This window comes from Schistocerca nitens, chromosome 9 (genome assembly GCF_023898315.1).
Source record: "Schistocerca nitens isolate TAMUIC-IGC-003100 chromosome 9, iqSchNite1.1, whole genome shotgun sequence".
Lineage (NCBI taxonomy): Eukaryota > Metazoa > Arthropoda > Insecta > Orthoptera > Acrididae > Schistocerca > Schistocerca nitens.
The window spans coordinates 303145520-303156927 of NC_064622.1; the positions used below are offsets into that span (position 1 = coordinate 303145520).

Sequence of the window (11408 nt, forward strand, 5' to 3'; positions counted from 1 at the left end):
TCATCCACCCAGATCGCCGTACGAATGGTACCAGCGAAGCCATACAAATTTACTTTTTTCAATGGAAAATCCACAACACTTCATGCATCCCATCCTCCTCCTAGATCACTCGTCGGAAGGCCGCACAAGTGTCTTTCGATACGTGAGCCCTTTCATCGCAACACTCTTTAACGAGCTGAAATTACTGTCCTTTCAATGGAGACTACAAATGTAGATATCGTAAATGAGGTAGCCGAATGCTAATCTTAATTCAGCTTAACTACCTGCGACAGCAGAAAAATATTTACCTCCTATTGTTCCTTAACGGTGGTCGTCTGCAGGCTAGCTAATTAATACACTACTAGCCTTTAAAATTGCTACACCACGAAGATAACGTAGTACAGAACGAAATTTGACCGACCGGAAGAAGTCGCTGTTATATGCAAATGGTTAGCTTTTCAGAGCATTCACACAAGGATGGCGCCGGTGGCGACACCTACAACGTGCTCACATGACAAAAGTTTCCAACCGATTCCTCATACACAAACAGCAGTTGATCGGCGTTGCCTGGTGAAACGTTGTTGTGATGCCTCGTGTAAGGAGGAGAAATGCGTACCATCATGTTTCCGACTTTGATAAAGGTCGGATTGTAGCCTATCGGGACTGCGGTTTATCGTATCGCGACATTGCTACTCGAGATCCAATGACTGTTAGCAAAATGGTTCAAATGGCTCTGAGCACTATGGGACTCAACTGCTGAGGTCATTAGTCCCCTAGAACTTAGAACTAGTTAAGCCTAACTAACCTAAGGACATCACAAACATCCATGCCCGAGGCAGGATTCGAACCTGCGACCGTAGCGGTCTCGCGGTTCCAGACTGCAGCGCCTTTAACCGCACGGCCACTTCGGCCGGCTGACTGTTAGCAGTATATGGAATCAGGGGTTTGAGGAGGGTAATGCGGAACGCCGTGCTGGATCCCAACGGCCTCGTATCACTAGCAGTCGAGATGACAGGCATCTTATCCGCATGGCTGTAACGGATCGTGCAGCCACGTCTCGATCCCCGAGTCAACAGATGGGGACGTTTCCAAGACAACAACCATCTGCACGAACATTTCGACTACGTTTGCAGCAGCATGGACTATCAGCTCGGAGACCATGGCTGAGGTTACCCTTGACGCTGCATCACAGATAGGAGCGCCTGCGATGGTGTACTCAACGACGAACCTGGGTGCACGAATGGAAAAACGTCATTTCTCGGATGAATCCACGTTCTGTTTACAGCATCATGATGGTCGCATCCGTGTTTGGCGACGTCGCGGTGAGCGCACATTGGAAGCGTGTATTCGTCATCGCCATAATGGCCTATCAACCGGCGTGATGGTATGGGGTGCCATTGGTTACACGTCTCGGTCAGCTCTTGTTCGCATTGACGGCGCTTTGAACAGTGGACGTTACATTTCAGACGTGTTATGACTCGTGGCTCTACCCTTCATTCGATCCCTGCGAAACCCAACATTTCAGCAAGATAATGCACGACCGCATGTTGCAGGTCCTGGATACAGAAAATGTTCTACTGCTACCCTGGCCAGCACGTTCTCCAGATCTCTCACCAATTGAAAACGACTGGTCAATGGTGGCCGAGCAACTGGCTCGTCACAATAGGCGAGTCACTACTCTTGATGAACTGTGGTATCGTGTTGAAGCTGCATGGGCAGCTGTACCTGTACACGCCATCCAAGCTCTGTTTGACTCAATGCCCAAGCGCATCAAGGCCGTTATTACGGCCAGACGTGGTTGTTCTGGGTACTGATTTCTCAGGATCTATGCACCCAAAATGCGTGAAAATGTAATCACATTTGAGTTCTAGTATAATATATTTGTCCAATGAATACTCGTTTATCATCTGCATTTCTTCTTGGTGTAGCAATTTTAATGGGCAGTACTGTACTTATCTGACAGGGCAGCATTGTAACAGCAATGTGGTAGGATAATGAATAATAAGAGGGCGTGCTGCAAAATAATGGGTCCGAATTTTCTTATTTTGTTCGCAATATCAGAGGAGGTACTACATATCAAGCACGTTAATCGGTCGAGTACCTGCGTCGATGACGCGAGTTGAAACCCTCTGCGGGTGCAGGACTCCGAACCGTCGCGTGTAATGTGGCGGTGAGTAACGTTTGTTACTCGGTGCGTGAGAAACCCTTAAAAAACTGGAAGCACAAATTCGAACAGTTGGACAGTTGGCCCACACAGGGAGCACACTCTCCTTCAGCATGAGAATGCCGTGCGACACCTGCTGCAATCCGACGACTTGGGTTCACTCTCATCGGTCATCCTCCATACCGATTTTCATCTGTTTCCAAAACTCAGAACGCCGCAGCCCAGTAAATAATGGCCCCGGCCGGTGGGACTCGTTTTTCCCTGTCCGCCCTCCCAAATGGCTCTGAGCACTATGGGACTTAACATCGGAGGTCATCAGTCCCCTACAACCTCGAACTACTTAAATCTAACTGACCTAAGGACATCACACACATCCATGCCCGCGGCAGGATTCGAACCTGTGACCTTAGCGGTCGCGCGGTTCCAGACTGAAGCGCCTAGAACCGCTCGGCCACTGCGGCCGGTTCCAAAACTCAGAAAACACTTTCAAGGAATTAACTTGGATAGTGACGAAGCTTTGCAAGCAGAGGTGAGGTTGTGACTCCATCAGCGAAGTCAGAATTTCTACAGTGATGTTATTAACAAATTGATCTCTCACTGGGAAAATAGGAAATTTGTGGTAAGGTCTATGGTGCCAAACTGCTGAGGTCATCGGTCCTTAGTCTTACGCACTATTTAATCTAATTTCAACTAACTTACGCCGAGGAAAACACAGACACCAATGACCGAGTGAGGACTCGAACCTCCGACGGGGCGGGGAGGGGGAGGGGGGAGGGGGGAGCCGCCTCAGACCGCACGGGTACCCCGCGCGCCTCTCACTAGGAAAACTGTGCCCGTCACCAGGTGACTGTGTTGAGTAATAAATATGTAGGCATAACCAATAACGAAGAAGAATGTTAATAATGTTTGCTTTATTTAAAAACTTTGAAGAGTTTTCAAATAAAATGTTCGGAAGCATTACTTTTCAACACGCCATTACACCTAATAACATTTATTAAGATTATTTTACAAAATTGTTCTTAAGTTCAGCACAAGTTAGTGCGTGACACTTGAAGTCCGATGGTTCTTGACAGAGCGTAGTGGGACGATGTGGGAGACCCGCAACTTATCATAGGCAAGGTCTTAATGGACGTGGTTTGCCGTTGCCTTTCTCCGACCGTAATGAGGCTGAATAATGACGATGACGATGACAGCATATCATTCTCAATGGAGAGAAGTCTTCCGAAGTGAGAGTGATTTCAGGTGTGCCGCAGGGGTGTGTCGTAGGACCGTTGCTATTCACAATATACATAAATGATATTTCACTGTAAAAATACAGCAACCAGCCACTTTTTGATGCGTTTTATTTATGCCAATATGCATTTCGGGTTTGCACCCATCTTCAGCTGGCAAATTACATGGATCTTCAGTTACTACAGTAGTACAATCTCGACAGCAGTTTGGATGCTGCAGCAGGCCTGTGCAAAAGCAACGATTGCAATCATTTACAACTCGCGAAATTAAAGTAAATGATTGCAATCGTTGCTTTTGCACAGGCCTGCTGCAGCATCCAAACTGCTGTCGAGATTGTACTACTGTAGTAACTGAAGATCCATGTAATTTGCCAGCTGAAGATGGGTGCAAACCCGAAATGCATATTGGCATAAATAAAACGCATTAAAAAGTGGCTGGTTGCTGTATTTTTACAGTGAAATATCATTATCCACGGCCACGGAGCTCAACAGTCCAAATAAAATGGACTAATTGGTATACATAAATGACCTTGCGGATAACATCGGAAGTTCACTGAGGCTTTTTGCGGATGATGCTGTAGTATGTCGAGAGGTTGTAACAATGGAAAATTGTACTGAAATGCAAGAGGATCTGCAACGAATTGACGCATGGTGCAGGGAATGACAATTGAATCTAAATGTAGGCTAGTGTAATGTGCTGCGAATACATAGAAAGAAAGATCCTTTATCATTTAGCTACAATACAGCAGGTCAGCAACTGGAAGCAGTTAATTCCATAAATTATCTGGGAGTACGTATTAGGAGTGATTTAAAATGGAATGATCATATAAAGTTGATGATTCATTGGAAGAATCCTAAGGAAATGCAATCCGAAAACAAAGGAAGTAGGTTACAGTACGCTTGTTCGCCCACTGCTTGAATATTGCTCACCAGTGTGGGATCCATACCAGATAAGGTTGATAGAAGAGATAGAGAAGATCCAACGGAGAGCAGCGCGCTTCGTTACAGGATCAATTAGTAATCGCGAAAGCGTTACGGACATGATAGATCAACTACAGTGGAAGACTCTGCAGGAGAGACGCTCCGTAGCTCGGTACAGGGTTTTTTTGAAGTTTCGAGAACATACCTTCAACGAGGAGTCAAGCAGTATATTGCTCCCTCCTACGTATATCTCGCGAAGAGACTATGAGGATAAAATCAGAGAGATTAGAGCCCACACAGAGGCATACCGACAATATTTCTTTCCACGAACAATACGAGACTGGAAGGGAGAACCGATAGAGGTACTCAAGGTACCCTCCGCCACACACCGTCAGGTGGCTTGCAGGGTATGGATGTAGATGTAGATGTAGACAATACTCAGTCATCTTGGGGCAGGTGACCGAGCGAGGTGGCGCAGTGGTTAGCACACTGGACTCGCATTCGGGAGGACGACGGTTCAATCCCGTCTCCGGCCATCCTGATTTAGGTTTTCCGTGATTTCCCTAAATCGTTTCAGGCAAATGTCGGGATGGTTCCTTTGAAAGGGCACGGCCGATTTCCTTCCCAATCCTTCCCTAACCCGAGCTTGCGCTCCGTCTCTAATGACCTCGTTGTCGACGGGACGTTAAACACTAACCACCACCACGACCACTGGGGCAGGTGAAACTCCCTACCCTCTCGGGAATCAAACCCGGGACCCCGTGCTCGGGAAGCGAGAACGGTACCGCGAGACAACGAGCGACGAGCGTCCCAGCTATACACAATGAAATCTAAACACATTTGCTGTCTCATGGACGTTTTTGATATTGTCACTATGAATGTGACTACGTAGATACTGTGTTACTGGTACTAGTTTTCCGTAAATGGCAACTGCTAAGTCGGAAGGCAGCCTTCACATTCTCGTACATGAAGCGGGCTGCAGGTACTGAAGTGCCTAAAAGCTGGCTTGCAACTGTCAGAGTGTATGTGGAGAGTCGTGTCTTGATCCTGTCGGTGGAAGAATTTCTGTGTCTCGCTCGACCAGGCGGAAGCAATTGTAGTTCTTGGTTGACGGCATTCCCGATGGCGGTTACACCATACTAGCGGGGGACGTATACGACGCGCTGGAGGAAGTGATGCGGAAGCACGGAGAATTCTGGGTTTATGAAGGCCATCTGGAGGCTGCTGGATGGAAATTAGATACACAAGGTGTATGGTTGTCCCTGGATGGTTGCGGCCCCTCGTGACATGTTCTGTGTACCTTTTTCTTGGTTCATAGCATTGAAAAAAAGAAAAAAGAAAGAAAAACAATGTCGATCTAATGATCTTCTTTGAATGTGATTGTTGCGAACGTACTAACTTAATGCTACTCTTAATTCAGCCCAGCTATCCACAGTAATAGCTTCAGAAAAGATTTTCTGACACTTAAATTTATATTAGATGTCATGAAATTACTCTCTTTCAGAAACGATTTTTTTGCTGTTTTAGTCTGGATTTTATATCTTCTGCACTTCCGCCATTACAAGGTATTTTTCTGCAAAAAGAGCAAAACTCGTCTGTTTCAGCGTCTCGTTCCCTAATTTGATTCTCTCATCATCGTCTGATTTAATTCGACCACATTCCTTTTCCCTAGCAGGTGTAATAGCGGTCCACAGTTCTGGGATCGCAGCCAAACGACATATGATGATGATGATGATGTCCCGTACTCCTTGATAGAGCGTAGCGGTCGATGCGGGAGACCCGCACCGCTGTACTAGTCAAGGTCCTAGGAGAGATGGCTTGCCATTGCCTTCCCCCAACGGTAATGGGGATGAATGATGATGATGAAGACGACACAACAACAACCAGTCATCTCGAGGCAGGTAAAAGTCCCTGACCACGCCGGGAATCGAACCCGGGACCCCGTGCTCGGGAAGCGAGAACGCTACCGCGAGACCACGAGCTGCGGACCAAACAACATACAGGAACGTATATTTTAGAGCGAATACACAAATCACGAACAATTTTGTATTTGTATTCCGTGGCTTGTATTCGGCAAGAAAGGCAACGTTGGGACATCAGTGACTATACATTCAAAATGCCACTAGACAGTTATATAATTTCCAATAAAAACGGCTACGCTCGTGGTTGGAGCGAGAGAGAGAGTGTGGGTGGGACGGGTGGGGGGGGGGGGGGAGGCGAGGTGGGTGGGACGGGACTGCAGAGATGAAATAATGGCCGGATCGATGCAGTCGGTTACGGGCCATAATCGCCGGTTTATTGTCCCGTTGCCTGCCTGTTGGGAAGCGACGTGAAACTGGACGTGAAGCGGCGGTGTCAGGACGTAGCCGCCATTTGTTTCTGCCACGCAGAAATATTACGCATAATGACGCGGGTTCGCTTCCCGGCCGCGCCCCTGTCAAACGGCTCCCGGACGCCGGTCGTATCTTTTCATAACCGCCCCGTTAATTTGAGCGCAGCCTAACTGGTGCGCGGGCGTTGCGTTTATACGCCATACTACCGCTAAATTAGCGTAATTCATCTGCGCGAAACATTACGTGAATCGGTGGCGTTAATCGCGCTGATAGGGCCACAGTAAAACTCGAGTATTACGTCACCTGGCATCCGCGCTTCGCGATCGAGCCGGCGGTCCGTCCTACACACGTGGATCGCGACGCGGCCGGACCACGGATCGCGCTGTATAATTGATCCGCTAGCGGATTATACTGCGGTAGCGAGAGGCAGCTGCAGTAGTTTGCTCGAGCGGCCGCCAGCTGACGGCACGACCCTAACCCCAACTAAAACAGAACATGGTTTAAGCGTGGCACTTCTACACTCCTGGAAATGGAAAAAAGAACACATTGACACCGGTGTGTCAGACCCACCATACTTGCTCCGGACACTGCGAGAGGGCTGTACAAGCAATGATCTCACGCACGGCACAGCGGACACACCAGGAACCGCGGTGTTGGCCGTCGAATGGCGCTAGCTGCGCAGCATTTGTGCACCGCCGCCGTCAGTGTCAGCCAGTTTGCCGTGGCATACGGAGCTCCATCGCAGTCTTTAACACTGGTAGCATGCCGCGACAGCGTGGACGTGAACCGTATGTGCAGTTGACGGACTTTGAGCGAGGGCGTATAGTGGGCATGCGGGAGGCCGGGTGGACGTACCGCCGAATTGCTCAACACGTGGGGCGTGAGGTCTCCACAGTACATCGATGTTGTCGCCAGTGGTCGGCGGAAGGTGCACGTGCCCGTCGACCTGGGACCGGACCGCAGCGACGCACGGATGCACGCCAAGACCGTAGGATCCTACGCAGTGCCGTAGGGGACCGCACCGCCACTTCCCAGCAAATTAGGGACACTGTTGTTCCTGGGGTATTGGCGAGGACCATTCGCAACCGTCTCCATGAAGCTGGGCTACGGTCCCGCACACCGTTAGGCCGTCTTCTGCTCACGCCCCAACATCGTGCAGCCCGCCTCCAGTGGTGTCGCGACAGGCGTGAATGGAGGGACGAATGGAGACGTGTCGTCTTCAGCGATGAGAGTCGCTTCTGCCTTGGTGCCAATGATGGTCGTATGCGTGTTTGGCGCCGTGCAGGTGAGCGCCACAATCAGGACTGCATACGACCGAGGCACACAGGGCCAACACCCGGCATCATGGTGTGGGGAGCGATCTCCTACACTGGCCGTACACCACTGGTGATCGTCGAGGGGACACTGAATAGTGCACGGTACATCCAAACCGTCATCGAACCCATCGTTCTACCATTCCTAGACCGGGAAGGGAACTTGCTGTTCCAACAGGACAATGCAAGTCCGCATGTATCCCGTGCCACCCAACGTGCTCTAGAAGGTGTAAGTCAACTACCCTGGCCAGCAAGATCTCCGGATCTGTCCCCCATTGAGCATGTTTGGGACTGGATGAAGCGTCGTCTCACGCGGTCTGCACGTCCAGCACGAACGCTGGTCCAACTGAGGCGCCAGGTGGAAATGGCATGGCAAGCCGTTCCACAGGACTACATCCAGCATCTCTACGATCGTCTCCATGGGAGAATAGCAGCCTGCATTGCTGCGAAAGGTGGATATACACTGTACTAGTGCCGACATTGTGCATGCTCTGTTGCCTGTGTCTATGTGCCTGTGGTTCTGTCAGTGTGATCATGTGATGTATCTGACCCCAGGAATGTGTCAATAAAGTTTCCCCTTCCTGGGACAATGAATTCACGGTGTTCTTATTTCAATTTCCAGGAGTGTATTAGATTACGGCCACGGCTGACATTCCTTACTCGGCGCTTTGGTAGATGGCACCACGCGACTCGCCTGATGCCAAGCGCTCGGAAGCCTGGTGGCCACACCGGAGCATCGATGCCAGCAGCCAAAGACGTGTTGCTCGGTCGCACTGTTTAAATGTCTCTTCCAATTGTGAGTCAGAAAATGCTTCTTGCATAAAATATGTCCTCGAAATATGGACTGTTGCGGAAACTAGCGTCATGCTGGGTACAGAGTATTGATTTTGAGACAAGTGAACCTGATGAATTCGACAAACTGTACAAACATCTTCGTGAGTCTCAAGCCACATTTTTAGGTTATTTACGAATGACTTTAAAATCGTTCGCTTTCTTTCTCACGGCTATTTCAGAAAACTACAAAAACAAAATACTGGTTACAGAGCTAGTAAATCTCCGACAATATCTTCACTAATTGGAGAGAGAGCTGATGGTATCGCCACAAGTTATTCGCGCTTTTTTGAACAGTTACAATTTTTAAAAATATGGTCCACTCACCTCCTAACACTGATATTCGAATAATTAAAAAAAATGGTTCAAATGGCTCTGAGCACTATGGAACTTAACATCTGAGGTCATCAGTTCCCTAGAATTTAGAACTACTAAACCCTAACTAACCTAAGGACATCACACACATCCATGACCGAGGCAGCATTCGAACCTGCAACCGTAGTGGTCGCGCGGTTCGAGACTGTAGCGCCTAGAGCCTAGAGCCACTCCGGTCGGATCTAATATTTTAGAAAGTTTAACAATTCAACTACCAATGAAAGTACTACTATGCTACATTCAATCTCCGGAGTTGCCAAATGTTTCTCAGATAGTTAACACACCTCAACCACAGAACAAATGATCTGAAGTGCCAAAGAAACTGGTATATTCATGCGTATTTAAATACAGAGATATGTAAACAGGCAGAATACGGCGCTGCAGTCGGCAACGCCTATATAAGACAACAAGTGTCTGGCGCAGTTGTTAGATCGGTTACTGCTGCTACAATGGCAAGTTATCAAGATTTAAGTGAGTTAGAACATGATGATATATATACGAAGACAGTAACTTGTTCTCGAAAGAACAGTTACTGTTGATGACCGTGCAGCTTTTTCCTGAAATAAACGATGACTAACTGACAACCTCAGCTGCCGACAGGTGTTGTTGATATACCTCGATGTGGACAGCTGAAAATGTGTGCCCCGACCGGGGCTCGAACCCGGGATCTCCTGTTTACATGGCAGACGCTCTATCCATCTGAGCCACCGAGGACACAGACGAGTAGCGCGACTGCAGGGACTTATCCCTTGCACGCTTCCCGTGAGACTCACATTCCCAACTGTCCACAATTCTACATATGTATTGTACCTTATAGACATTTGCCCAAGCACTCTTGTGTTCTTCCGAGAACAAGTTACTGTCTTCGTATATATAGTTAAAGGCTACCCAGCCATTGACCTTCGTCTGTGCGAATGCGCACAGGTTGCCCAAACTCTTACGGGAATCGCCAAAGCATGCGCGAGTGATGAGTGGTTGGGCAAATGTCTATAAGGTACAATACATATGTAGAATTGTGGACAGTTGGGAATGTGAGTCTCACGGGAAGCGTGCAAGGGATAAGTCCCTGCAGTCGCGCTACTCGTCTGTGTCCTCGGTGGCTCAGATGGATAGAGCGTCTGCCATGTAAGCAGGAGGTCCCGGGTTCGAGTCCCGGTCGGGGCACACATTTTCAGCTGTCCACATCGAGGTATATCAACAACACCTGTCGGCAGCTGAGGTTGTCAGTTAGTCATCGTTTACATGATGATATGGTAGGCTCACGACACAGCATCTCCGAGGGATCGATGAAGAGGGAATTTTCTGTACGAACGTTTCACGAGTGTACCGTGAATATCAGGAATCCGGTAAAACATCAAATCTACGACATCGCTGCTGCCGGAAAAAGATCCTGCAAGAACGAGACCAACGATGACTGAAGAGGATCGTCCAACCTGACAGAAGTGCAACCCTTCTGCAAATTTCTGCCGATTTCAATGCTTGGCCATCAACAAGCGTCATTGTGCGGACTATTCAACGAAATATCATCGATATGAGAGTTTGGAGGCGAAGGCCTACTTGTGTAGCCTTGATGACTGCACGACACAAAGCTTTCCGCCTCGTCTGGGCACGTCAACGCCGGCATTCGAATGTTGATGACTGGAAACATGTGCCCCGTCGGACGACTCTCGTTTCACATTGTATCGAGCGGATGGTCGTGTACGGGTGTGGAGACAACTTCATGAATCCATGTACAAATGGTTCAAATGGCTCTGAGCACTATGGGACTTAACATCTATGGTCATCAGTCCCCTAGAACTTAGAACTACTTAAACCTAACTAACCTAAGGACAGCACACAACACCCAGCCATCACGAGGCAGAGAAAATCTCTGACCCCGCCGGGAATCGAACCCGGGAACCCGGGCGTGGGAAGCGAGAACGCTACCGCACGACCACGAGATGCGGGCGAATCCATGTACCCTGCATGTCAGCAGGGGACTGTTCAAGCTGGTGGAGGCTCTGCAAAGGTGTGGGGCGCGTGAAGTTGGAGTGATATGGGACCCATCATACGTCTAGATATGTCTCTGACAGGTGACACGTATGTAAGCATCCTGTCTGATCACCTGCATCCATTCATGTCCGTTCTGCATTCCGAAGAACTTGGGCAATTCCAGCATCACAATGCAACACCCCGGGACGCCCAGAATTGCTACAGAGTGGCACCAGGTATACATTTATGAGTTTAAATACTTCTGATGGCCACCAAACTCCCCAACATG

At 48.8% G+C, this 11408-nt stretch overlaps 1 non-coding gene across 1 annotated transcript; it reads left to right on the plus strand.

The window, feature by feature from the left end:
• The first annotated feature begins 10238 nt into the window (after positions 1-10238).
• On the plus strand, positions 10239-10312 carry Trnat-ugu (transfer RNA threonine (anticodon UGU)). Its single transcript has one exon. It is a non-coding gene; the product is annotated as a tRNA-Thr (tRNA).
• The last annotated feature ends 1096 nt before the right edge of the window (positions 10313-11408 follow it).